Here is a 23,823-nt window from a genome sequence, read left to right on the forward strand (position 1 = left end):
ACAATGCAATGGGGCAGGTAGCGTTTCCCTGGCATCCGCCAAACCCAGATTCATCCGTCGGACTGCCAGATGGTGAAGTGTGATTCATCAATCCAGAGTCCAATGGTGGTGATCTTTACACCACTCCAGCCGACGCTGGCAATGCGCATGGTGATCTCAGGCTTGTGTGCGTGCGGCTGCTCGGCCATGGAAACCCATTTCATGAAGCTGCCTGAAGAACAGTTATTGTGCTGACGTTGCTTCCAGAGGTAGTTTGGAACTCGGTAGTGAGTGTTGCAACCGAGGACAGACGAAGTTTGTTCTTTTCTTTCTTCTTCCGTTTGTTTTGCTTCAGTATTCATCAGTCCCGTTCTGTGAGTCACTTCAAGAAGTTTCCACTTCACAAAGTGTCATCTGTGACAGAGCCACGTTGAAAGTCACTGAGCTCCTCAGTGTGGGCCATTCTACTACCAATGTTTGTCTATGGAGATTGCATGGCTGTGTGCTCGATTTTTATACACCTGTCAGCAACGGGTGTGGCTGAAATAGCAGAATCCACTAATGTGAAATGGTGTCTACATACTTGTCCACTGCACACACTGCTCCTTGCACACACTGCGCCTTGCACACACTGCGCCTTGCACACACTGCGCCTTGCACACACTGCTCCTTGCACACACTGCGTCTTGCACACACTGCTCCTTGCACACACTGCGTCTTGCACACACTGCGCCTTGTACACACTGCGCCTTGCACACACTGCTCCTGCACACACTGCCCTTGCACACACTGCTCCTTGCACACACTGCGCCTTGCACACACTGCGCCTTGCACACACTGCGCCTTGCACACACTGCGCCTTGCACACACTGCGCCTTGCACACACTGCGCCTTGCACACACTGCGTCTTGCACACACTGCGTCTTGCACACACTGCGTCTTGCACACACTGCTCCTTGCACACACTGCGCCTTGCACACACTGCTCCTTGCACACACTGCGCCTTGCACACACTGCGCCTTGCACACACTGCGCCTTGCACACACTGCGCCTTGCACACACTGCTCGGCCACAGACACTTTCTAGAGAGTTTTTCCTAGCCACCGTGCTTCTACACCTGCAATGCTTGCTGTTTAGGGGTTTTAGGCTGGGTTTCTGTACAGCACTTTGAGATATCAGCTGATGTACGAAGGGCTATATAAATAAATATACATTTGATTGATTCATTGACTACACTCACATTACACACACTGCGGCCTAAACATAATTTAGAGTGAAATCTTCATCTTAACAAATAACTTTTAATATATTCTGAACCTTTTAGATGTGTTCTCTACACTGTAATCCCCAATAAGGACTTATTTTAAATAATAGAAGTTCAAAAAGAACATTATTTTAAAACATTTAAAAATCTAAAAAATGTTTTCTGAAACATTGGTTTTTCACTTGTTGCTTTCACTGGCTATTAAAATGTGCTCGGTGAAATGTTTTAGTAAATATATTTATCTAACTCTATCTATTTTATTTTCCTTCAATATATTAATGAACAAATTCCCTCTCAAGTAAAAATGATAATAGTAAAATAATTCAACATATCTGATGTTGATCTCACATTAATAAACATGATTTAAATACATCACAGATAACTTTATTTTCTTCAGCCATTTTGTTTTCATTTTCAAAAACGAGGTCAATTCCAACAAAATACGAGGAGTAAAAATGTTTTTTTCTTTTCTTTTGAGCTTTTCATTCTCACTTTCTCTCTCCTCGCACACATCAAACATTCAGAATCACACACACACATCAATATGTAAATTGTAAAGATTGGTATCAGCCATCAATACCATAGCCCGGCTGTTGTTGTAACATAGAACGTTCTATGTGGTCTCCAGGTATATTTTCAAAAGGTATCTGGTTAACTATTACATTAATGATAAACAGAGATGTTTTTTTTAATATAAATATAAATGACATCTAACATGATAATGTATATATATTTTTTTATAACTATAATCTCAGACTTCTCATTCGTTGAAAATGATTAGCTTTCTGCCCTAGGTTGATAGGAGAGGCTATTCTATATAATAGTGTACACACTCAAACCACAAATAATAGAAAACCAACATATCCCTGTCCTCTTTGTTTATATCTCTTCATTCCATTCTCTCACACAAACACACACACACAGAATAAAATGAAAAATAAATATGTTGGACAAAGAGTTGAAAGTGTAAACTGTATTTTTTTGGGGGGGGGTTATACGTTTCATTGTGAAAATAGTGCTCAGATCTTTCCTTATGGAAAAGGGATTATTTATTATTTGAGAGATCAGTAATTTACATGACCCTGACTAGCAGCCATTCCCTTTGTTAGAGGACCATCCATCCGTTGGTCAATGTAGTCAGTTCAAAGACCGAGCCAGTCAAGCATACGCATAGACTCCTTTCTGATGTAAATTAGGTTCAATTTAGGTTCCGTATGAAAAGGTGAAAAGACGCATTTTCCTGATGTTTTAAATACATAATTTGCAGGACATTGAAATGATAATAAATACTTTTTCCAAACATAGATTTTTTATTTATATTCCAGATGTTGAAATCAGGTGATTTTTTGGGTTCTGAATGAAAGTTGAAAAAACCTCCAGCGGTCTGAGGTACCGATCAATGCTAGAGGTGTCACTACAGATCCGGGTTTGGTCCCGGGCGGTGTCGCAGCCGGGAGACCAATGAGGCAGCGCACAATGGCCCAGCGTCGTCCGGGTTAAGGGAGGGGTTTGGCCGGCAGGAATTTCTAGTGGCTCCTTGTGGAGAGTGGGGCGCAGTGCAGGCTGGCTTCGGTAGCCAGCTGTACGGTGTCTCCTCCGACACATTGGTGCGGCTGGCTTCCCGCATTTTTTTTTTGTTGTTGTTATGATCAGCTTGTCAAAAATTGACGGATATAAACTTAAAACCACTGATCATGACAATGGGGTGAAACAACCTGGACAGCAGTTGTGAGTAGACTGATTGTCCCATTCCATATTAAAACCACTAGTAGACTGATTGTCCCATACCATATTAAAACCACTAGTAGACTGATTGTCCCATTCCATATTAAAACCACTAGTAGACTGATTGTCCCATTCCATATTAAAACCACTAGCAGACTGATTGTCCCATTCCATATTAAAACCACTAGTAGACTGATTGTCCCATTCCATATTAAAACCACTACCAGACTGATTGTCCCATTCCATATTAAAACCACTAGTAGACTGATTGTCCCATTCCATATTAAACCACTAGTAGACTGATTGTCCCATTCCATATTAAAACCACTAGTAGACTGATTGTCCCATTCCATATTAAAACCACTAGTAGACTGATTGTCCCATTCCATATTAAAACCACTAGTAGACTGATTGTCCCATTCCATATTAAAACCACTAGTAGACTGATTGTCCCATTCCATATTAAAACCACTAGTAGACTGATTGTCCCATTCCATATTAAAACCACTAGTAGACTGATTGTCCCATTCCATATTAAAACCACTAGTAGACTGATTGTCCCATTCCATATTAAACCACTAGTAGACTGATTGTCCCATTCCATATTAAAACCACTAGTAGACTGATTGTCCCATTCCATATTAAAACCACTAGTAGACTGATTGTCCCATTCCATATTAAAACCACTAGTAGACTGCTTGTCCCATTCCATATTAAAACCACTAGTAGACTGCTTGTCCCATTCCATATTAAAACCACTAGTAGACTGCTTGTCCCATTCCATATTAAAACCACTAGTAGACTGCTTGTCCCATTCCATATTAAAACCACTAGTAGACTGATTGTCCCATTCCATATTAAAACCACTAGTAGACTGATTGTCCCATTCCATATTAAAACCACTAGTAGACTGATTGTCCCATTCCATATTAAAACCACTAGTAGACTGATTGTCCCATTCCATATTAAAACCACTAGTAGACTGATTGTCCCATTCCATATTAAAACCACTAGTAGACTGATTGTCCCATTCCATATTAAAACCACTAGTAGACTGATTGTCCCATTCCATATTAAAACCACTAGTAGACTGATTGTCCCATTCCATATTAAAACCACTAGTAGACTGATTGTCCCATTCCATATTAAAACCACTAGTAGACTGCTTGTCCCATTCCATATTAAAACCACTAGTAGACTGCTTGTCCCATTCCATATTAAAACCACTAGTAGACTGCTTGTCCCATTCCATATTAAAACCACTAGTAGACTGATTGTCCCATTCCATGCTGGGAATGGACAAAGATACGTATTTCGGGTCCCTTTGACAAAGTGGGAACTGCTTACCACAGGGCGGAATTAGTGCTCACCTAAAAAGAAAATCTGAATCCTGACGAATGAGCAGAACGGCCAGTGTGTGTCGGTGTGTGTGTGTGTTGGTGTAGTGTGTGTGTCGGTGTAGTGTGTGTGTAATGTATTTCTCCACATATCTCTCTCTCGGTCCAGTGGGGTGTAAGGCCCTGTGATATCAATAGGATTTCATCTCTCTCGCTCTCTCTCTCTGTCCAGTGGGGTATAGGCCCTGTGATATCCAATAGGATTTCATATCTCTCAACTCTCTCTCTCTCTCTCTCTCTCTCTCTCTCTCTCTCTCTCTGGGTGTAAGGCTCTCTCTCTCTGATATCCTCTCTCTCTCTCTCTCTCTCTCTGGGTGTATAGGCCCTGTGATATTCATCTCTCTCTCTCTCTCTCTCTCTCTCTCTCTCCTCCCTCTCTCTCTGTAAGGCCCTGTGATATCCAATAGGATTTCATCTCTCTCTCTCTCTCAATGCTATTTCTACTCTCTCTCTCTCTCTCTCTCTCTCTCTAGAGAAGGATATCTCTCTCTCTCTCTCTCTCTCTCTCTCTCTCTCTCTCTCTCTCTCTCTCTCTCTCTTCTCTCTCTCTCTCTCTCCAGTGGGGTATAGGCCCTGTGATATCCAATAGGATTTCATCTCTCTCTCTCTGTCCAGTGGGGTATAGGCCCTGTGATATCCAATAGGATTTCATTATTATTATAAGTTTTGTAGTGATTCCTATGTTGTTGATTTAAATAATATTTGTTGGTCCGTGGTGTGTAATGAGGAGCAACCAGATGTTCCACTTGACAGTTTTATGAAATAGCTTATTCCAGTTACTAATAAGCACCCATTAATAAAATGACTGTAAAAACTGTTAAATCCCCTTTGATTGATGAGGAATTGAAACATTCGTTGAGAGGGATGAGGTTGAGAGGGATGAGGTTGAGAGGGATGAGGCAACGGAATGGCAAAGAATTTGGCAGCACAACCGACTGTCAAACGTACTGCTAATGAAGAAATAATGTGACTAAACTGAATAAAAAATAAACAAAAGATAAATGACATAAACAATGATAGTAAAAAGCTTTGGAGCACCTTAAATGTCATTTTGAGAAAAAGGCAAACTCGGCTCCTTTGAATCAGATGGCTCATTCATCACAGAACTAATTGATATTGCCAACTACTTTAGTGTTTTTTCATTGGCAAGAAAAGCAAACTTAGGTATGACATGCCAGCAACAAATGCTGACACCACACATCCAAGTATATCGGACCAAATTATGAAAGACATGCGTTGTAATCTTGAATTCCGTAAAGTGAGGATAATAACGGAAGATATTGCCACTTCTATTTGCCACATCTTCAACATAAGGCTACCAGAAAGTGTGTGCCCTCAGGCCTGGAGGGAAGTAAAATTAATTTTGAAACTAAGAATAGTAAAGCCCACTTTACTGGCTCAAATAGCCGACCAATCAGCCTGTTACCAACCCATAGTAAACTTTTGGGGAAAATTGTGTGACCAGATACAATGCTGTTTTACTGTAAACAAATTGAAATGATTGTAGGGGCTGTTTTGTTTGACATCGATCATAGTCTGCTGCTGGAAAAACGTATGTGTTACAGCTTTACATCCCCTGCTATAATGTGGATAAAGAGTTACCTGTCTAACAGAACACAGAGGGTGTTATGGCTTTACACCCCTGCTATAATGTGGGCAGAGAGTTACCTGTCTAACAGAACACAGAAGGTGTTCGTGTTCTTTAATGGAAGCCTCTCCAACATAATCCAGGAAGAATCAGGAATTCCCAGGGCAGCTGTCTAGGCCCCTAACTTTGACCAATCTTTACTAACGACAATGACATGCTTGAATCAGGAATTCCCAGGGCAGCTGTCTTGGCCCCTAACTTTGACCAATCTTTACTAACGACAATGACATGCTTGAGTAAAGCCAGTGTGTCTATGTATGAGGATGACTCAACACTATACATATCAGCTACTACAGCGACTGAAATGACTGCAACACTTAACAAAGAGCTACAGTTAGTTTCAGAACGGATGGCAAGGAATAAGTTAGTGCTGAATAATTAAAAACCAAAAGCATTGTATTTGGAACAAATCATTAACTAAACCTGAACTAAATCTTGTAATGGATAATGTGGAAATTGAGTAAATTGAGGAAACATGTTAATACAACAGTAGCTAAGATGGGGAGAAGTTTGTCCATAATAAAGCACTGCTCTGCCTTCTTAACAACACTATCAACAAGGCAGGTCCTACAGGCCCTAGTTTCTACCTTCTTAACAACACTATCAACAAGGCAGGTCCTGCAGGCTCTAGTTTCTACCTTCTTAACAACACTGTCAACAAGGCAGGTCCTACAGGCCCTAGTTTCTACCTTCTTAACAACACTGTCAACAAGGCAGGTCCTACAGGCCCTAGTTTCTACCTTCTTAACAACACTGTCAACAAGGCAGGTCCTAGTTTCTACCTTCTTAACAACACTGTCAACAAGGCAGGTCCTACAGGCCCTAGTTTCTACCTTCTTAACACTGTCAACAAGGCAGGTCCTACAGGCCCTAGTTTCTACCTTCTTAACAACACTATCAACAAGGCCGGTCCTACAGGCCCTAGTTTCTACCTTCTTAACAACACTATCAACAAGGCCGGTCCTACAGGCCCTAGTTTCTACCTTCTTAACAACACTATCAACAAGGCAGGTCATACAGGCCCTAGTTTCTACCTTCTTAACATTACTATCAACAAGGCAGGTCCTACAGGCCCTAGTTTTGTCGCTCCTGGACTACTGTTCAGTCGTGTGGCCAGGTGCCACAAAAATCTCTTCTGGCTCAAAGTGGATGAGAGATTGACTTCACCACTACGTGTACCTATGAGAGGTATTAACATGTTGAAGGTACCGAACTGTCTGTTTAAAATACGAGCACACAGCTCGGACACCCATGCATATCCCACAAGACATGCCACAAGAGGTCTCTTCACAGTCTCCATGTCCAGAACAGACTATGGAAGGTGCACAGTACTACATAGAGCCATGACAACATGGAACTCTATTCCACAGTACTACATAGAGCCATGACTACATGGAAGGTGTTAAACTCTATTCCACAGTGCTACATAGAGACATGACAACATGGAACTCTATTCCACATCAAGTAACTCATGGAAGCAGTAAAATTTGATTTAGAAAGCAGCGTTAGCCTGTTAGCCTGTATAGCAGCGGTACCAGGTGTTAGACTGTTAGCCTGTGTAGCAGCGGTACCAGGTGTTAAACTGTTAGCCTGTGTACCAGGTGTTAGACTGTTAGCCTGTATAGCAGCGGTACCAGGTGTTAAACTGTTAGCCTGTATAGCAGCGGTACCAGGTGTTAGACTGTTAGCCTGTGTAGCAGCGGTACCAGGTGTTAGACTGTTAGCCTGTGTAGCAGCGGTACCAGGTGTTAGACTGTTAGCCTGTATAGCAGCGGTACCAGGTGTTAAACTGTTAGCCTGTATAGCAGCGGTACCAGGTGTTAGACTGTTAGCCTGTATAGCAGCGGTACCAGGTGTTAGACTGTTAGCCTGTATAGCAGCGCTACCAGGTGTTAGACTGTGACACAGTGCCTCACACACAATTGTTCAAGCCAGCCATAGTGTTTCAACTCAACATGACGGTCTAATAATTAAAGCATAAATGGCTGGGGGAGGAAAAATAGAGACCGAGAGAGAGAAACAGAGAGAGAGCGAAAGACAGAAACAGAGCAAGAGCGAGAGACAGAGAGAGAGCGAGCGTGAGCGAGAGACAGAGAGAGAGCGAGCGAGAGCGAGAGACGGAGAGAGAGGTGTTCAGATAATAGGCTTAACCACAGTGCCACCTATACTTGTGTTTTAGAATAGGAAATTAATGTGCAATCCCTGACCATCCCTAACCAGCACTGACCATCCTTGACCAGTCCTGACCATCCCTAACCATCCCTGACCATCCCTGACCATCCCAGCCCTGACCATCCCTAACCAGCACTGACCATCCTTGACCAGTCCTGACCATCCCTAACCATCCCTAACTATCCCTGACCATCCCAGCCCTGACCATCCCTAACCAGCCCTGACCATCCTTGACCAGTCCTGACCATCCCTAACCATCTCTAACCATCCCTAACTATCCCTGACCATCCGTGATCAGTCCTGACCATCCCTAACCATCCTTGATCAGTCCTGATCATCCCTAACCATCCCTAACCATCCTAAACTATCCCTAACTATCCCTGACCATCCGTGATCAGTCCTGACCATCCCTAACCAGCCCTAACTATCCCTAACTATCCCTGACCAGCCTTGACCATCCCTGACCAGCCCATCCCAGCCCATCCCTGACCAGCCCATTCCTGACCAGCCCATTCCTGACCAGCCCATTCCTGACCATTCCAGCCCTGACCAGCCCATTCCTGACCAGCCCATCCCTGACCAGCCCATTCCCTGACCAGCCCATCCCTGACCAGCCCATCCCTGACCAGCCCATTCCAGCCCTGACCAGCCCATCCCTGACCAGCCCATTCCAGCCCTGACCAGCCCATTCCAGCCCAGCCCATTCCTGACCAGCCCATCCCTGACCAGCCCATTCCAGCCCAGCCCTGACCAGCCCATTCCAGCCCAGCCCATCCCTGACCAGCCCATTCCTGACCAGCCCTGACCAGCCCAGCCCTGACCAGCCCATTCCTGACCAGCCCATCCCTGACCAGCCCATTCCTGACCAGCCCATTCCTGACCAGCCCATCCCTGACCAGCCCATCCCTGACCAGCCCATTCCTGACCATTCCAGCCCTGACCATTCCTGACCATTCCAGCCCAGCCCATTCCTGACCAGCCCATTCCTGACCAGCCCATTCCTGACCAGCCCATCCCTGACCAGCCCATTCCTGACCAGCCCATCCCTGACCAGCCCATTCCTGACCAGCCCATTCCTGACCAGCCCATCCCTGACCAGCCCATCCCTGACCAGCCCATTCCTGACCAGCCTGATGGGTGTCGATGTATTCAGGCCAGATCATTAGACTAGAGAGGTAGTGGGAGATAGCAGGACAAAGCATCATGGGAGGCTGGCTTCATGACTACAGCAAAACATACAATAACTACACACACTGTAAGGTGTACCTATATGGCTGCTCAAATAATAATTAAACACCTGATAGGTTGATGACATCAAAACTATGAAATAACACATTTGGAATCATGAAGTAACCAAAAAAGTATATTTATATTTTAGTTTCTTCAACGTAGCTACCCTTTTTCGCCTTGACAGCTTTGCACACTCTCGGCATTCTCTCAACCAGCTTTATGAGGGAGTCACCTGGAATGCATTTCAATTAACAGGTATGCCTTCTTAAAAGTAAATGTATGGAATTTCTTTCCTTCTTATTGTGTTTGAGCCAATCAGCTGTGTTGTGACAAATTAGGGGTGGTAATACAGAAGATAGCCCTATTTGGTAAATGACCAAGAACAGCTCAAATAAGCAAAGAGAAATGACAGTCCATCATTACTGTAAGACATGAAGGTCAACTCAATATGGAACATTTCAAGAACTTTCTTCAAGTGCAGTTGCAAAACCATCACGCACTATAATGAAACTGGCTCTCATGAGGACCGCCACAGGAAAGTAAGACCCAGAGTTACCTCTGATGCAGAGGATAAGTTCATTAGAGTTACCAGCCTCAGAAATTGCAGCCCAAATAAATGCTTCAGAGTTCAAGAAACAGATACATCTCAACATCAACTGTTCAGAGGAGACTGCGTGAATCAGGCCTTCATGGTCGAATTGCTGCAAAGAAACCACTACTAAAGGACACCAATAAGAAGAAGAGACTTGCTTGGGCCAAGAAACACGAGCAATGGACATTAGACTGGTGGAATATTGTTCTGGAGTCCAAATTTGAGACTTTTGGTTCCAACCGCCGTGTCTTTGTGAGACGCAGAGTAAGCGAATGGATGATCTCCGCAAGTGTGGTTGCCACCGTGAAGCATGGAGGAGGAGGTGTGTGGTTGCCACCGTGAAGCATGGAGGAGGAGGTGGGATGGTACTTCGCTGTGACACTTGTCAGTGATTTAATTCGTTGAGAGAACGCCAAGACGGTGCAAATCTGTCATCAAGGCAAAACTTTGAAGAAACTAAAATATAAAAACGAAATACTTTGAGTTACTTCATGATTCCATATGTGTTACTTAATAGTTTTGATGTCTTCACTATTATTGTACAATGTAGAAAATAGTAGAGATAAATAAAAACCCTTGAATGAGTAGTTGTGTCCAAACTTTTGACCGGTAGTGTATATATTATACGTTTATACAATCTAGAAGTAATCCGGATTGTATTGAATTTGAACAACTCAATCATCATTTTGCGATATATAGCGAAAGTATCCAATGTGCAAATAAAATCTGTGTCTAAATTGATAGTAGTGGTTCTGTAGCTCAGTTGGTAGAGCATGGCGCTTGTAACGCCAGGGTAGTGGGTTCGATTCCGGGACCACCCATACGTAGAATGTATGCACACATGACTGTAAGTCGCTTTGGATAAAAGCGTCTGCTAAATGGCATATATTATTATTAATAGATGCTATTTTGTGTGGTTTTTGAATTGCCGCTATGTCGGAAAGGAAAGGGGGATACCTAGTCAGTAGCATTCAACTGAAATGTGTCTTACCAACCCAAACCCCCTGAATCAGAGGTGTGTTAGGGGGGGGGCGCTCCCTTAATCCATGTCATCAGCACCAGGGGGGGCAGTTGTTGTTCAAGGTTAATTGACTTTGCTCAAGGGCAGAACATGCTGAGTTTTACACCTTGCCGGCTCGGGGATTCGAACGAGAGACTTTTCAGTGACAGGCAGAATGCTCTTCACCACTCGGCTAAATGCCGTAGTAACAGTAGGAGAGGCTGGACATAGACACACACAATCAATCAATCAATCAAATTTTATTTATATAGCCCTTCGTACATCAGCTGATATCTCAAAGTGCTGTACAGAAACCCAGCCTAAAACCTATGTGGGGTGGCCAGTCCTCTTCTGGCTGTGCCGGGTGGAGATTATAACAGAACATGGCCAAGATGTTCAAATGTTCATAAATGACCAGCATGGTCGAGTAATAACAAGGCAGAACAGTTGCCGTAGTAACAGTAGGAGAGGCAGGATATAGACACACACACCCCGATGTATCAGCGTGATTTATTGGTTGTAAATGAACAGACAGACAGACGGACTCAATGTCAGCATCAGGCCGATCCTCCTGCCAATACCTGATCAATGACTTCGTGATGTATTGGCCAAGACAGAAGCCCAGCTCCCGTACAGTACCGAGGGAGGCGTTACGGTAAGAGCCCAGCCAGCCCATCTTCTATAGAGAGGAGGGAGGCGTTACGGTAAGGTCCCAGCCAGCCCATCTTCTATAGAGAGGAGGGAGGTATTACGGTAAGAGCCCAGCCAGTCCATCTTCTATAGAAAGGAGGGAGGCACAATGGTAGTTCCCAGCCAGCCCATCTTCTATAGAGAGGAGGGAGGTGTTACGGGAAGAGCCCAGCCAGCCTATGTTCTATACAGAGGAGGGAGGGAGGCGTTACGGTAAGAGCCCAGCCAGCGCATCTTCTATAGAGAGGAGGGAGGTGTTACGGTAAGAGCCCAGCCAGCCCATGTTCTATACAGAGGAGGGAGGGAGGCGTTACGGTAAGAGCCCAGCCAGCGCATCTTCTATAGAGAGGAGGGAGGCGTTACGGTAAGAGCCCAGCCAGCCCATCTTCTATAGAGAGGAGGGAGGTGTTACGGTAACAGCCCAGCCAGCCCATCTTCTATAGAGAGGAGGGAGGCGTTACGGTAACAGCCCAGCCAGCCCATGTTCTATACAGAGGAGGGAGGGAGGCGTTACGGTAAGAGCCCAGCCAGCGCATCTTCTATAGAGAGGAGGGAGGCGTTACGGTAAGAGCCCAGCCAGCCCATCTTCTATAGAGAGGAGGGAGGTGTTACGGTAACAGCCCAGCCAGCCCATGTTCTATACAGAGGAGGGAGGGAGGCGTTACGGTAAGAGCCCAGCCAGCGCATCTTCTACAGAGAGGAGGGAGGCGTTACGGTAAGAGCCCAGCCAGCCCATCTTCTATACAGAGGAGAGAGGGAGGCATTACAGTAAAAGCCCAGCCAGCCCATCTTCAATACAGAGGAGGGAGGGAGGCGTTACGGTAAGAGCCCAGCCAGCCCATCTTCAATACAGAGGAGGGAGGCATTACAGTAAAAGCCCAGCCAGCCCCCAGCCCATCTTCTATACTGAGGAGGGAGGGAGGCGTTACGGTAAGAGCCTAGCCAGCCCATCTTCTATACAGAGGAGGGAGGCATTACAGTAAAAGCCCAGCCAGCCCCAGCCCATCTTCTATACTGAGGAGGGAGGAGGCGTTACGGTAAGAGCCCAGCCAGCCCATCTTCTATACAGAGGAGGGAGGCATTACAGTAAAAGCCCAGCCAGCCCATCTTCTATACAGAGGGAGGGAGGCATTACAGTAAAAGCCCAGCCAGCCCCCAGCCCATCTTCTATACTGAGGAGGGAGGGAGGCGTTACGGTAAGAGCCCAGCCAGCCCATCTTCTATACAGAGGAGGGAGGGAGGTGTTACGGCAAGAGCCCAGCCAGCCCATCTTCTATACTGAGGAGGGAGGGAGGTGTTACGGTAAGAGCCCAGCCAGCCCATCTTCTATACTGAGGAGGGAGGGACGCTGTTACAGTAAGAGCCCAGCCAGCCCATCTTCTATACTGAGGAGGGAGGGAGGCGTTACAGTAAGAGCCCAGCCAGCCCATCTTCTATACAGAGGGTACAGTACCGTAAGGAGCTAAATACTCCACTTGTTAACAAATAATATTAGATGACACATACAGCATTATATATACTGTATCAAGCAAAGGTCGCCAGGTAGCAGTTGTAAATGAGAACGTGTTCTCAACTAGCCTACCTGGTTAAATAAAGGTGTTCTCAACTAGCCTACCTGGTTAAATAAAGGTGAAATTAAAATGTAAAAAAATTTCACCACCTCCACACTGAGGCAGAACGGCTGAGAGAAGAAGGGAGATGGCGGTTTTGTTACGGTCACAAGGGGTGGTGTCGTACTACTGAGACAAAGACAACTCTCTCTGTAACGCAGCACAAAGGTGTCTGTCTGTAACTGTGTCTGTCTAGACCGGCTTCACAACTCCCCTCATCAACCCGACTCCTCAGTCCCTCCTCAACCCGACTCCTCAGTCCCTCCTCAACCAGACTCCTCAGGCCCTCCTCAACCCGACTCCTCATGTCCCTCCTCAACCCCACTCCTCAGTCCCTCCTCAACCCCACTCCTCAGTCCCTCCTCAACCCGACTCCTCAGTCCCTCCTCAACCCGACTCCTTAGTCCCTCCTCAACCTGACTCCTCAGTCCCTCCTCAACCTGACTCCTCAGTCCCTCCTCAACCCGACTCCTCAGTCCCTCCTCAACCCGACTCCTCAGTCCCTCCTCAACCTGACTCCTCAATCCCCTCAACCTCGTTTCTCAAATTCCTCCTCAGTCCCTCCTCAACCCGACTCCTCAGTCCCTCCTCAACCCGACTCCTCAGTCCCTCCTCAACCCGACTCCTCAGTCCCTCCTCAACCCGACTCCTCAGTCCCTCCTCAACCCGACTCCTCAGTCCCTCCTCAACCTGACTCCTCAATCCCTCAACCTCGTTTCTCAAATTCCTCCTCAGTCCCTCCTCAATCTGACTCCTCAAATCCCTCCTCAACTTGACTCCTCAGTGGTTCCCCTATGGACTCTACAGCAAATAAGAAATCAGCTTTTCTCTCCATTTCTCTAAATGCCCATCTCCTTTCTCCCCAGAGGTGAGCCAGTGTGTGACAGGAATGCAAAATACCTTGAGCAATGCTTGAACATCAGGCATCTTTATCAGGGAAGAGAGAGAAAGACAACAGACAGAGACACACAGCGAGAGAGAGAGAGACACCGCGAGAGAGAGAGAGAGAGACACCGCGAGAGAGAGAGAGAGAGAGACACCGCGAGAGAGAGAGAGAGAGACACCGCGAGAGAGAGAGAGAGAGACACCGCGAGAGAGAGAGAGAGAGACACCGCGAGAGAGAGAGAGAGAGACACCGCGAGAGAGAGAGAGAGACACCGCGAGAGAGAGAGAGAGACACCGCGAGAGAGAGAGAGAGACACCCTCACGAGAGAGAGAGAGACACCGAGAGAGAGAGAGAGACACCGCGAGAGAGAGAGACACACCGCGAGAGAGAGAGACACAGGGAGAGAGAGAGACACAGGGAGAGAGAGAGACACAGAGAGAGAGAGAGACACAGGGAGAGAGAGAGACACAGAGAGAGAGAGAGACACAGAGAGAGAGAGACACAGAGAGAGAGAGAGAGAGAGAGAGAGAGAGAGAGAGAGAGAGAGAGAGAGAGAGAGAGAGAGAGAGAGAGAGAGAGAGAGAGAGAGAGAGAGAGAGAGAGAGAGAGAGAGAGAGAGAGACAGAGAGAGAGAGACACAGAGAGAGAGAGACACAGAGAGACAGGGAGAGAGAGAGACAGGGAGAGAGAGAGACAGGGAGAGAGAGAGATAGGGAGAGAGAGAGAGAGAGAGGGAGAGAGAGAGACAGGGAGAGAGAGACAGAGAGAGAGACACAGGGAGAGAGAGAGACACAGGGAGAGAGAGAGACACAGGGAGAGAGAGAGACACAGGGAGAGAGAGAGACACAGGGAGAGAGAGAGACACAGGGAGAGAGAGAGACACAGGGAGAGAGAGAGACACAGGGAGAGAGAGAGACACAGGGAGAGAGAGAGAGACACAGGGGAGAGAGAGAGAGACACAGGGAGAGAGAGAGACACAGGGAGAGAGAGAGAGAGAGACAGGGGGAGAGAGAGAGAGAGAGACAGGGGGAGAGAGAGAGACAGGGGGAGAGAGAGACAGGGGGAGGGAGAGACAGGGGGAGGGAGAGACAGGGGAGAGAGAGACAGGGGAGAGAGAGACAGGGGAGAGAGAGAGACAGGGGGAGAGAGAGACAGGGGAGAGAGAGACAGGGGGAGAGAGACAGGGGAGAGAGACACAGAGAGAGAGAGACACAGAGAGAGAGACACAGGAGAGAGAGAGAGAGACACAGGGAGAGAGAGAGAGAGACAGGGGGAGAGAGAGAGAGAGAGACAAGGGAGAGAGAGAGACAAGGGGAGAGAGACAGGGGGAGAGAGAGACAGGGGGAGAGAGACAGGGGGAGAGAGAGACAGGGGAGAGAGACACAGGGAGAGAGAGACACAGGGAGAGAGAGAGACACAGGGAGAGAGAGAGACACGGGAGAGAGAGAGACACGGGAGAGAGAGACACACGGGGAGAGAGAGACACACGGGGAGAGAGAGACACACGGGGAGAGAGAGACACAGGGAGAGAGAGACACAGGGAGAGAGAGACACAGGGAGAGAGAGAGACACAGGGAGAGAGAGACACAGGGAGAGAGAGAGACACAGGGAGAGAGAGAGACACAGGGAGAGAGAGAGACACAGGGAGAGAGAGAGACACAGGAGAGAGAGAGACACAGGGAGAGAGAGAGAGACACAGGGAGAGAGAGAGAGACACAGGGAGAGAGAGAGAGAGACACAGGGAGAGAGAGAGAGACACAGGGAGAGAGAGAGAGAGACACAGGGAGAGAGAGAGAGACACAGGGAGAGAGAGAGAGACACAGGGAGAGAGAGAGAGACACAGGGAGAGAGAGAGAGACAGGGAGAGAGAGAGAGACAGGGAGAGAGAGACACACACAGGGAGAGAGAGACACACACAGGAGAGAGAGACACACACAGGGAGAGAGAGACACACACAGGGAGAGAGAGACACACACGGAGAGAGACACACACGGAGAGAGAGACACACACGGAGAGAGAGACACACACGGAGAGAGAGACACACACGGAGAGAGAGACACACACGGAGAGAGAGACACACACGGAGAGAGAGACACACACAGGGAGAGAGACACACACAGGGAGAGAGACACACAGGGAGAGAGAGACACAGGGAGAGAGAGACACAGGGAGAGAGAGACACAGGGAGAGAGAGACACAGGGAGAGAGAGACACAGGGAGAGAGAGACACAGGGAGAGAGAGACACAGGGAGAGAGAGACACAGGGAGAGAGAGACACAGGGAGAGAGAGACACAGGGAGAGAGAGAGACACAGATAGAGAGAGAGAGACACAGATAGAGAGAGAGAGACACAGGGAGAGAGAGATACAGGGAGAGAGAGACACAGGGAGAGAGAGACACAGGGAGAGAGAGAGACAGGGAGAGAGACACAGAGAGAGAGAGAGAGAGACAGGGAGAGAGAGAGACAGGGAGATATCAGCTAGACTAGTGGTAACTTCCTTCAGGAGAGAGACGAGCACTGATACACACAAACATGACTACACACACACACACACACACACACACACACACACACACACACACACACACACACACACACACACACACACACACACACACACACACACACACACATCTAACAAACCCTGTTTTACACAACTCACATTCCAGTATTCGGAGGAGGGAAACATCAATGTGATCAACACCCCCCCCCAACGCGTTTCAACCCCCCAACACGTTTCAACACACCCCCCAACACGTTTCAACACCCCCCGACACGTTTCAACACCCCCCGACACGTTCAACACCCCCCCCAACACGTTTCAACACCCACCCCCCGACACGTTTCAACACCCCCCAACACGTTTCAACACCCCGACACGTTTCAACACCCCCCCCAACACGTTTCAACACCCCCCGACACATTTCAACACCCCCGACACGTTTCAACACCCCCCCCCAACACGTTTCAACACCCCCCAACACGTTTCAACACCCCAGATTGAGGAAGTGCCTTCAGACCACATCCTATGCCTGTCTATCCCCCCACATAAAGATCACAATGCCCCTGATAAGTTAATTTGGTGTCGAAAAAATGCAGACTTGGTCTCCAATCTGTGTCTGGGGTCACAGGTCAAAGAGAGCACCATCATCATCCACTCAATGGTAAATCCGACCACAACTCTATCCTCCTGATTCATGCTTACAAGCAAAAATTAAATCAGGAAGCACCAGTGACTCGGTCTATATAAAAGTGGTCAGATGAAGCAGATGCTAAACTACAGGACTGTTTTGCACAGACTGGGGATATGTTCTGGGATTCTTCCGATGGCATTGAGGAGTACACCACATCAGTCACTGGCTTTATCAATAAGTGCATTAAGGACGCCGTCTCCACAGTGACTGTACGTACATTCCCCAACCAGAAGCCATGGATTACATGCAACATCCGCACTGAGCTAAAGGGCAGAGCTGCCACTTTCAAGGAGCTGGACTCTAACCCGGAAGTTTATAAGAAATCCCGCTATACCCTCCGACGAACCATCAAACAGGCAAAGTGTCAATACAGGACTGAGATCGAATCCTACTACACCGGCTCCGATGCTCATCGGATGTGGCAGGGCTTGCAAACTATTACAGACTACAAGGGGAAGCACAGCTGAGAGCTGCCCAGTGACACGAGACTACCACACGAGACTACCAGATGAGGCAAATAACACTGAAACATGCATGAGAGCATCAGCTGTTCCGGACGACTGTGTGATCAACATACACAAGGCTGCGGGGCCAGACTGATTACCAGGACGTGTGCTCCCGGCATGTGCTGACCAACTGGCAGATGTCTTCACTGACATTTTCAACATGTCCCTGATTGAGTCTGTAATACCAACATGTTTCAAGCATATATATATATTTTATATATATCAAGCAGACCACCACAGTCCCTGTGCCCAAGAACACAAAGGCAACCTGCCTAAATAACTACAGACCCGTGACACTCACGTCCGCAGCTATGGAGTGCTGCTACACTGCTACTCCTACTGCTCTCTCCTCGTCCGCCCACGTGTTCTCGCACACCCCGAGAGCTTCTGGTCAGCGGGGTGGTGGCACCGGGATCCTCATCTCTCCCAAGTGGTCTTTCTCTCTTTCTCCCCTTACCCATCTGTCTATCGCCTCCTTTGAATTCCATGCTGTCACAGTTACCAGCCCTTTCAAGCTTAACATCCTTATCATTTATCGCCCTCCAGGTTCCCTCGGAGAGTTCATCAATGAGCTTGATGCCTTGATAAGCTCCTTTCCTGAGGACGGCTCACCTCTCACAGTTCTGGGCGACTTTAACCTCCCCACGTCTACCTTTGACTCATTCCTCTCTGCCTCCTTCTTTCCACTCCTCTCCTCTTTTGACCTCACCCTCTCACCTTCCCCCCTACTCACAAGGCAGGCAATACGCTTGACCTCATCTTTACTAGATGCTGTTCTTCCACTAACCTCATTGCAACTCCCTCCAAGTCTCCGACCACTACCTTGTATCCTTTTCCCTCTCGCTCTCATCCAACACTTCCCACACTGCCCCTACTCGGATGGTATCGCGCCGTCCCAACCTTCGCTCTCTCTCCCCCGCTACTCTCTCCTCTTCCATCCTATCATCTCTTCCCTCTGCTCAAACCTTCTCCAACCTATCTCCTGATTCTGCCTCCTCAACCCTCCTCTCCTCCCTTTCTGCATCCTTTGACTCTCTATGTCCCCTATCCTCCAGGCCGGCTCGGTCCTCCCCTCCCGCCTCCGTGGCTCGACGACTCATTGCGAGCTCACAGAACAGGGCTCCGGGCAGCCGAGCGGAAATGGAGGAAAACTCGCCTCCCTGCGGACCTGGCATCCTTTCACTCCCTCCTCTCTACATTTTCCTCCTCTGTCTCTGCTGCTAAAGCCACTTTCTACCATTCTAAATTCCAAGCATCTGCCTCTAACCCTAGGAAGCTCTTTGCCACCTTCTCCTCCCTCCTGAATCCTCCTCCTCCCCCCTCCTCCCTCTCTGCAGATGACTTCGTCAACCATTTTGAAAAGAAGGTCGACGACATCCGATCCTCGTTTGCTAAGTCAAACGACACCGCTGGTTCTGCTCACACTGCCCTACCCTATGCTCTGACCTCTTTCTCCCCTCTCTCCAGATGAAATCTCGCGTCTTGTGACGGCCGGCCGCCCAACAACCTGCCCGCTTGACCCTATCCCCTCCTCTCTTCTCCAGACCATTTCCGGAGACCTTCTCCCTTACCTCACCTCGCTCATCAACTCATCCCTGACCGCTGGCTACGTCCCTTCCGTCTTCAAGAGAGCGAGAGTTGCACCCCCCTGAAAAAACCTACACTCGATCCCTCCGATGTCAACAACTACAGACCAGAATCCCTTCTCTCTTTTCTCTCCAAAACTCTTGAGCGTGCCGTCCTTGGCCAGCTCTACCGCTATCTCTCTCAGAATGACCTTCTTGATCCAAATCAGTCAGGTTTCAAGACTAGTCATTCAACTGAGACTGCTCTTCTCTGTATCACGGAGGCGCTCCGCACTGCTAAAGCTAACTCTCTCTCCTCTGCTCTCATCCTTCTAGACCTATCGGCTGCCTTCGATACTGTGAACCATCAGATCCTCCTCTCCACCCTCTCCGAGTTGGGCATCTCCGGCGCGGCCCACGCTTGGATTGCGTCCTACCTGACAGGTCGCTCCTACCAGGTGGCGTGGCGAGAATCTGTCTCCTCACCACGCGCTCTCACCACTGGTGTCCCCCAGGGCTCTGTTCTAGGCCCTCTCTTATTCTCGCTATACACCAAGTCACTTGGCTCTGTCATAACCTCACATGGTCTCTCCTATCATTGCTATGCAGACGACACACAATTAATCTTCTCCTTTCCCCCTTCTGATGACCAGGTGGCGAATCGCATCTCTGCATGTGTGGCAGACATATCAGTGTGGATGACGGATCACCACCTCAAGCTGAACCTCAGCAAGACGGAGCTCCTCTTCCTCCCGGGAAGGACTGCCCGTTCCATGATCTCGCCATCACGGTTGACAATTCCATTGTGTCCTCCTCCCAGAGCGCTAAGAACCTTGGCGTGATCCTGGACAACACCCTGTCGTTCTCAACTAACATCAAGGCGGTGTCCCGTTCCTGTAGGTTCATGCTCTACAACATCCGCAGAGTACGACCCTGCCTCACACAGGAAGCGGCGCAGGTCCTAATCCAGGCACTTGTCATCTCCCGTCTTGATTACTGCAACTCGCTGTTGGCTGGGCTCCCTGCCTGTGCCATTAAACCCCTACAACTCATCCAGAACGCCGCAGCCCGTCTGGTGTTCAACCTTCCCAAGTTCTCTCACGTCACCCCGCTCCTCCGCTCTCTCCACTGGCTTCCAGTTGAAGCTCGCATCCGCTACAAGACCATGGTGCTTGCCTACGGAGCTGTGAGGGGAACGGCACCTCAGTACCTCCAGGCTCTGATCAGGCCCTACACCCAAACAAGGGCACTGCGTTCATCCACCTCTGGCCTGATCGCCTCCCTACCACTGAGGAAGTACAGTTCCCGCTCAGCCCAGTCAAAACTGTTCGCTGCTCTGGCCCCCAATGGTGGAACAAACTCCCTCACGACGCCAGGACAGCGGAGTCAATCACCACCTTCCGGAGACACCTGAAACCCCACCTCTTCAAGGAATACCTAGGATAGGGTAAGTAATCCTTCTCACCCCTAAAAAGATTTAGATGCACTATTGTAAAGTGGCTGTTCCACTGGATGTCATAAGGTGTATGCACCAATTTGTAAGTCGCTCTGGATAAGAGCGTCTGCTAAATGACTTAAATGTAAATGTAAAATGTAAGGCTCACATCAACACCATTATCCCAGAAACCCGAGACTCACTCCAATTTGCATACCGCCCTAACAGATCCACAGATGATGCAATCTCTATTGCACTCCACCCTGCCCTTTCCCACCTGGACAAAAGGAACACCTATGTGAGAATGCCGTTCATTGACTACAGCTCAGCGTTCAACACCATAGTGTCTACAAAGCTCATCACTAAGCTAAGGACTCTGGGACTAAACACCTCCCTCTGTAACTGGATCCTGGACTTCCTGACGGGCCACCCCAGGTGGTGAGGGTAGGATGCAACACATCTGCCACGCTGATCCTCAACACTGTAGCTCCCCAGGGGTGCGTGCTCAGTCCCCTCCTGTACTCCCTGTTCACCCACGACTGCATGGTCAGGTACGACTCCAACACCATCATTAAGTTTGCAGACGACACAACAGTGGTAGGCCTGATCAGTGACAATGACAAGACAGCCTATAGGGAGGTCAGAGACCTGGAATAACAACCTATCCCTCAACTTAACCAAGACTAATGAGATGATTGTGGACTACAGGAAAAGGAAGACCGAGCACACCCCCATTCTCATTCGACGGGGCTTTAGTGGAGCAGGTTGAGAGCTTCAAGCGTTCCTTGGTGTCCACATCAACAACAAACTAGAATGGTCCAAACACACCAAGACAGTCGTGAAGAGGGCACTATTCCCCATCAGGAAACTAAAAAGATTTGGCATGGGTCCCCAGATCCTCAAGAGGTTCTACAGCTGCACCATCGAGAGCATCAACACCGGTTGCATCACTGCAATTAATCGGCCTCCGACCGCAAGGCACGACAGAGGGCTGCTTGCCATCCAGGACTTCTACACCAGGCGGTGTCAGAGGAAGGCCCTATAAAATTGTCAAAGACTCCAGCCACAGACTGTTCTCTCTACTACCGCATGGCAAGCGGTACCGGACAAAAAGGCTTCTCAACGGTTTTTTACCCCCAAGCCATAAGACTCCTGAACAGGTAACCAAATGGTTACCCAAACTATTTGCATTGTGTGTCTCTCTACCTCTCTCTCCACCTACCTACCTACCTCTCTCTCTCTACCTACCTCTCCCTCTCTCTACCTACCTACCTCTCTCTCTCTCTACCTACCTACCTCTCTCGCTCTCTCTACCTACCTCTCTCGCTCTCTCTACCTACCTACCTCTCTCTCTCTCTCTACCTACCTACCTCTCTCTCTCTCTCTACCTACCTACCACTCTCTCTCTCTCTCTACCTACCTACCAACCACTCTCTCTCTCTCTCTACCTACCTACCTACCTCTCTCTCTCTCTCTCTCTCTCCTACCTACCTCTCTCTCTCTCTCTCTCTACCTACCTACCTCCTCTCTCTCTCTCTACCTACCTACCTCTCTCTCTCTCTCTACCTACCTACCTCTCTCTCTCTCTCTACCTACCTACCAACCACTCTCTCTCTCTCTCTACCTACCTACCTACCTCTCTCTCTCTCTCTCTCTACCTACCTACCTACCTCTCTCTCTCTCTACCTACCTACCTCTCTCTCTCTCTCTCTCTCTACCTACCTACCTCTCTCTCTCTCCTACCTACCTACCTCTCTCTCTCTACCTACCTACCTCTCTCTCTCTCTACCTACCTCTCTCTCTCCTCTACCTACCTACCTCTCTCTCTCTCTCTCTCTCTCTCTACCTACCTACCTCTCTCTCTCTCTCCTCCTACCTACCTACCTACCTCTCTCTCTCTACCTCTCTCTCCTACCTACCTCCCCCCTCTCTCTCTCTACCTACCTACCTCTCTCCCTCTACCTACCTCTCTCTCCCTCTACCTACCTACCTCTCTCCCCTCTACCTACCTACCTCTCTCTCCCTCTACCTACCTACCTACCTCTCTCTCCCTCTACCTACCTACCTCTCTCTCCCTCTACCTACCTACCTCTCTCCCTCTACCTACCTCTCTCCCTCTACCTACCTCTCTCCCTCCACCTACCTCTCTCCCCACTACCTACCTCTCTCCCTCTACCTACCTCTCTCCCTCCACCTACCTCTCTCCCTCCACCTATCTCCCTCCCTCCCCCCCTTCATCCATGGGGTCGCCTCGCCTGGTGCTCTCTCTCAGCCTCTCTCTTCTCCGCTCTCTACGTTAGCTAATAAACCCTGAAAAATGACTGCCATTTTGGGCTAACCGTATTAGCACACGCAACACGAAAAAAGGCAGACATATTTATACTCAAAACAAATTTGTTAAGATAAGGTTTCATCTTAATTGCATAATCTGATGTTATTTTTCATTGGTTGTCTCGTTGCCGGGGGTAACCTCGTTTGCGGGGCTGTGAGGGGTAGGTCAGGGGTTGTGTGTGTGTGTGTTCTACTCTACACAGAAAGGTCTCTTCTCTGCCTGTCATCCAACAAGGCAGACGTCATTACATCATATTAAAGCTGCCCAATCACATTACAGCCGTGGTTTCATCATTCAGTGTGTCAGACGCTGTGCAGGCAGGCAGCCCAACCTGCTGTGTGGTGTCTGTCTGGCAGACATCTTGGAAGGGAGAGAGGACGGAGAAAAGCAGGCACCCGGTTGGACCAGGTTGGACCAGGGGGTGCACTTGTGTATGTGTTTCTGTGTGTGTGTTTCTGTGTGTGTGTCTCTGTGTGTGTGTTTCTGTGTGTGTGTTTCTGTGTGTGTGTTTGTGTGTGTGTGTGTGTCTCTGTGCGTGTGTGTGTCTCTGTGTGCGTGTGTGTGTCTCTGTGCGCGTTTCTGTCTGTGTGTCTGTGT

The 23,823-nt window shown here is 48.4% G+C and overlaps 1 protein-coding gene across 50 annotated transcripts in view; it reads right to left on the bottom strand.

Moving 5' to 3' along the window:
• Positions 1-23,823, bottom strand: part of LOC118373116 (WD repeat-containing protein 7) — a 401,772-nt gene that overhangs the window by 49,174 nt on the left and 328,775 nt on the right. The window lies entirely within an intron of this gene.

Source organism: Oncorhynchus keta, chromosome 9, assembly GCF_023373465.1.
Source record: "Oncorhynchus keta strain PuntledgeMale-10-30-2019 chromosome 9, Oket_V2, whole genome shotgun sequence".
NCBI lineage: Eukaryota > Metazoa > Chordata > Actinopteri > Salmoniformes > Salmonidae > Oncorhynchus > Oncorhynchus keta.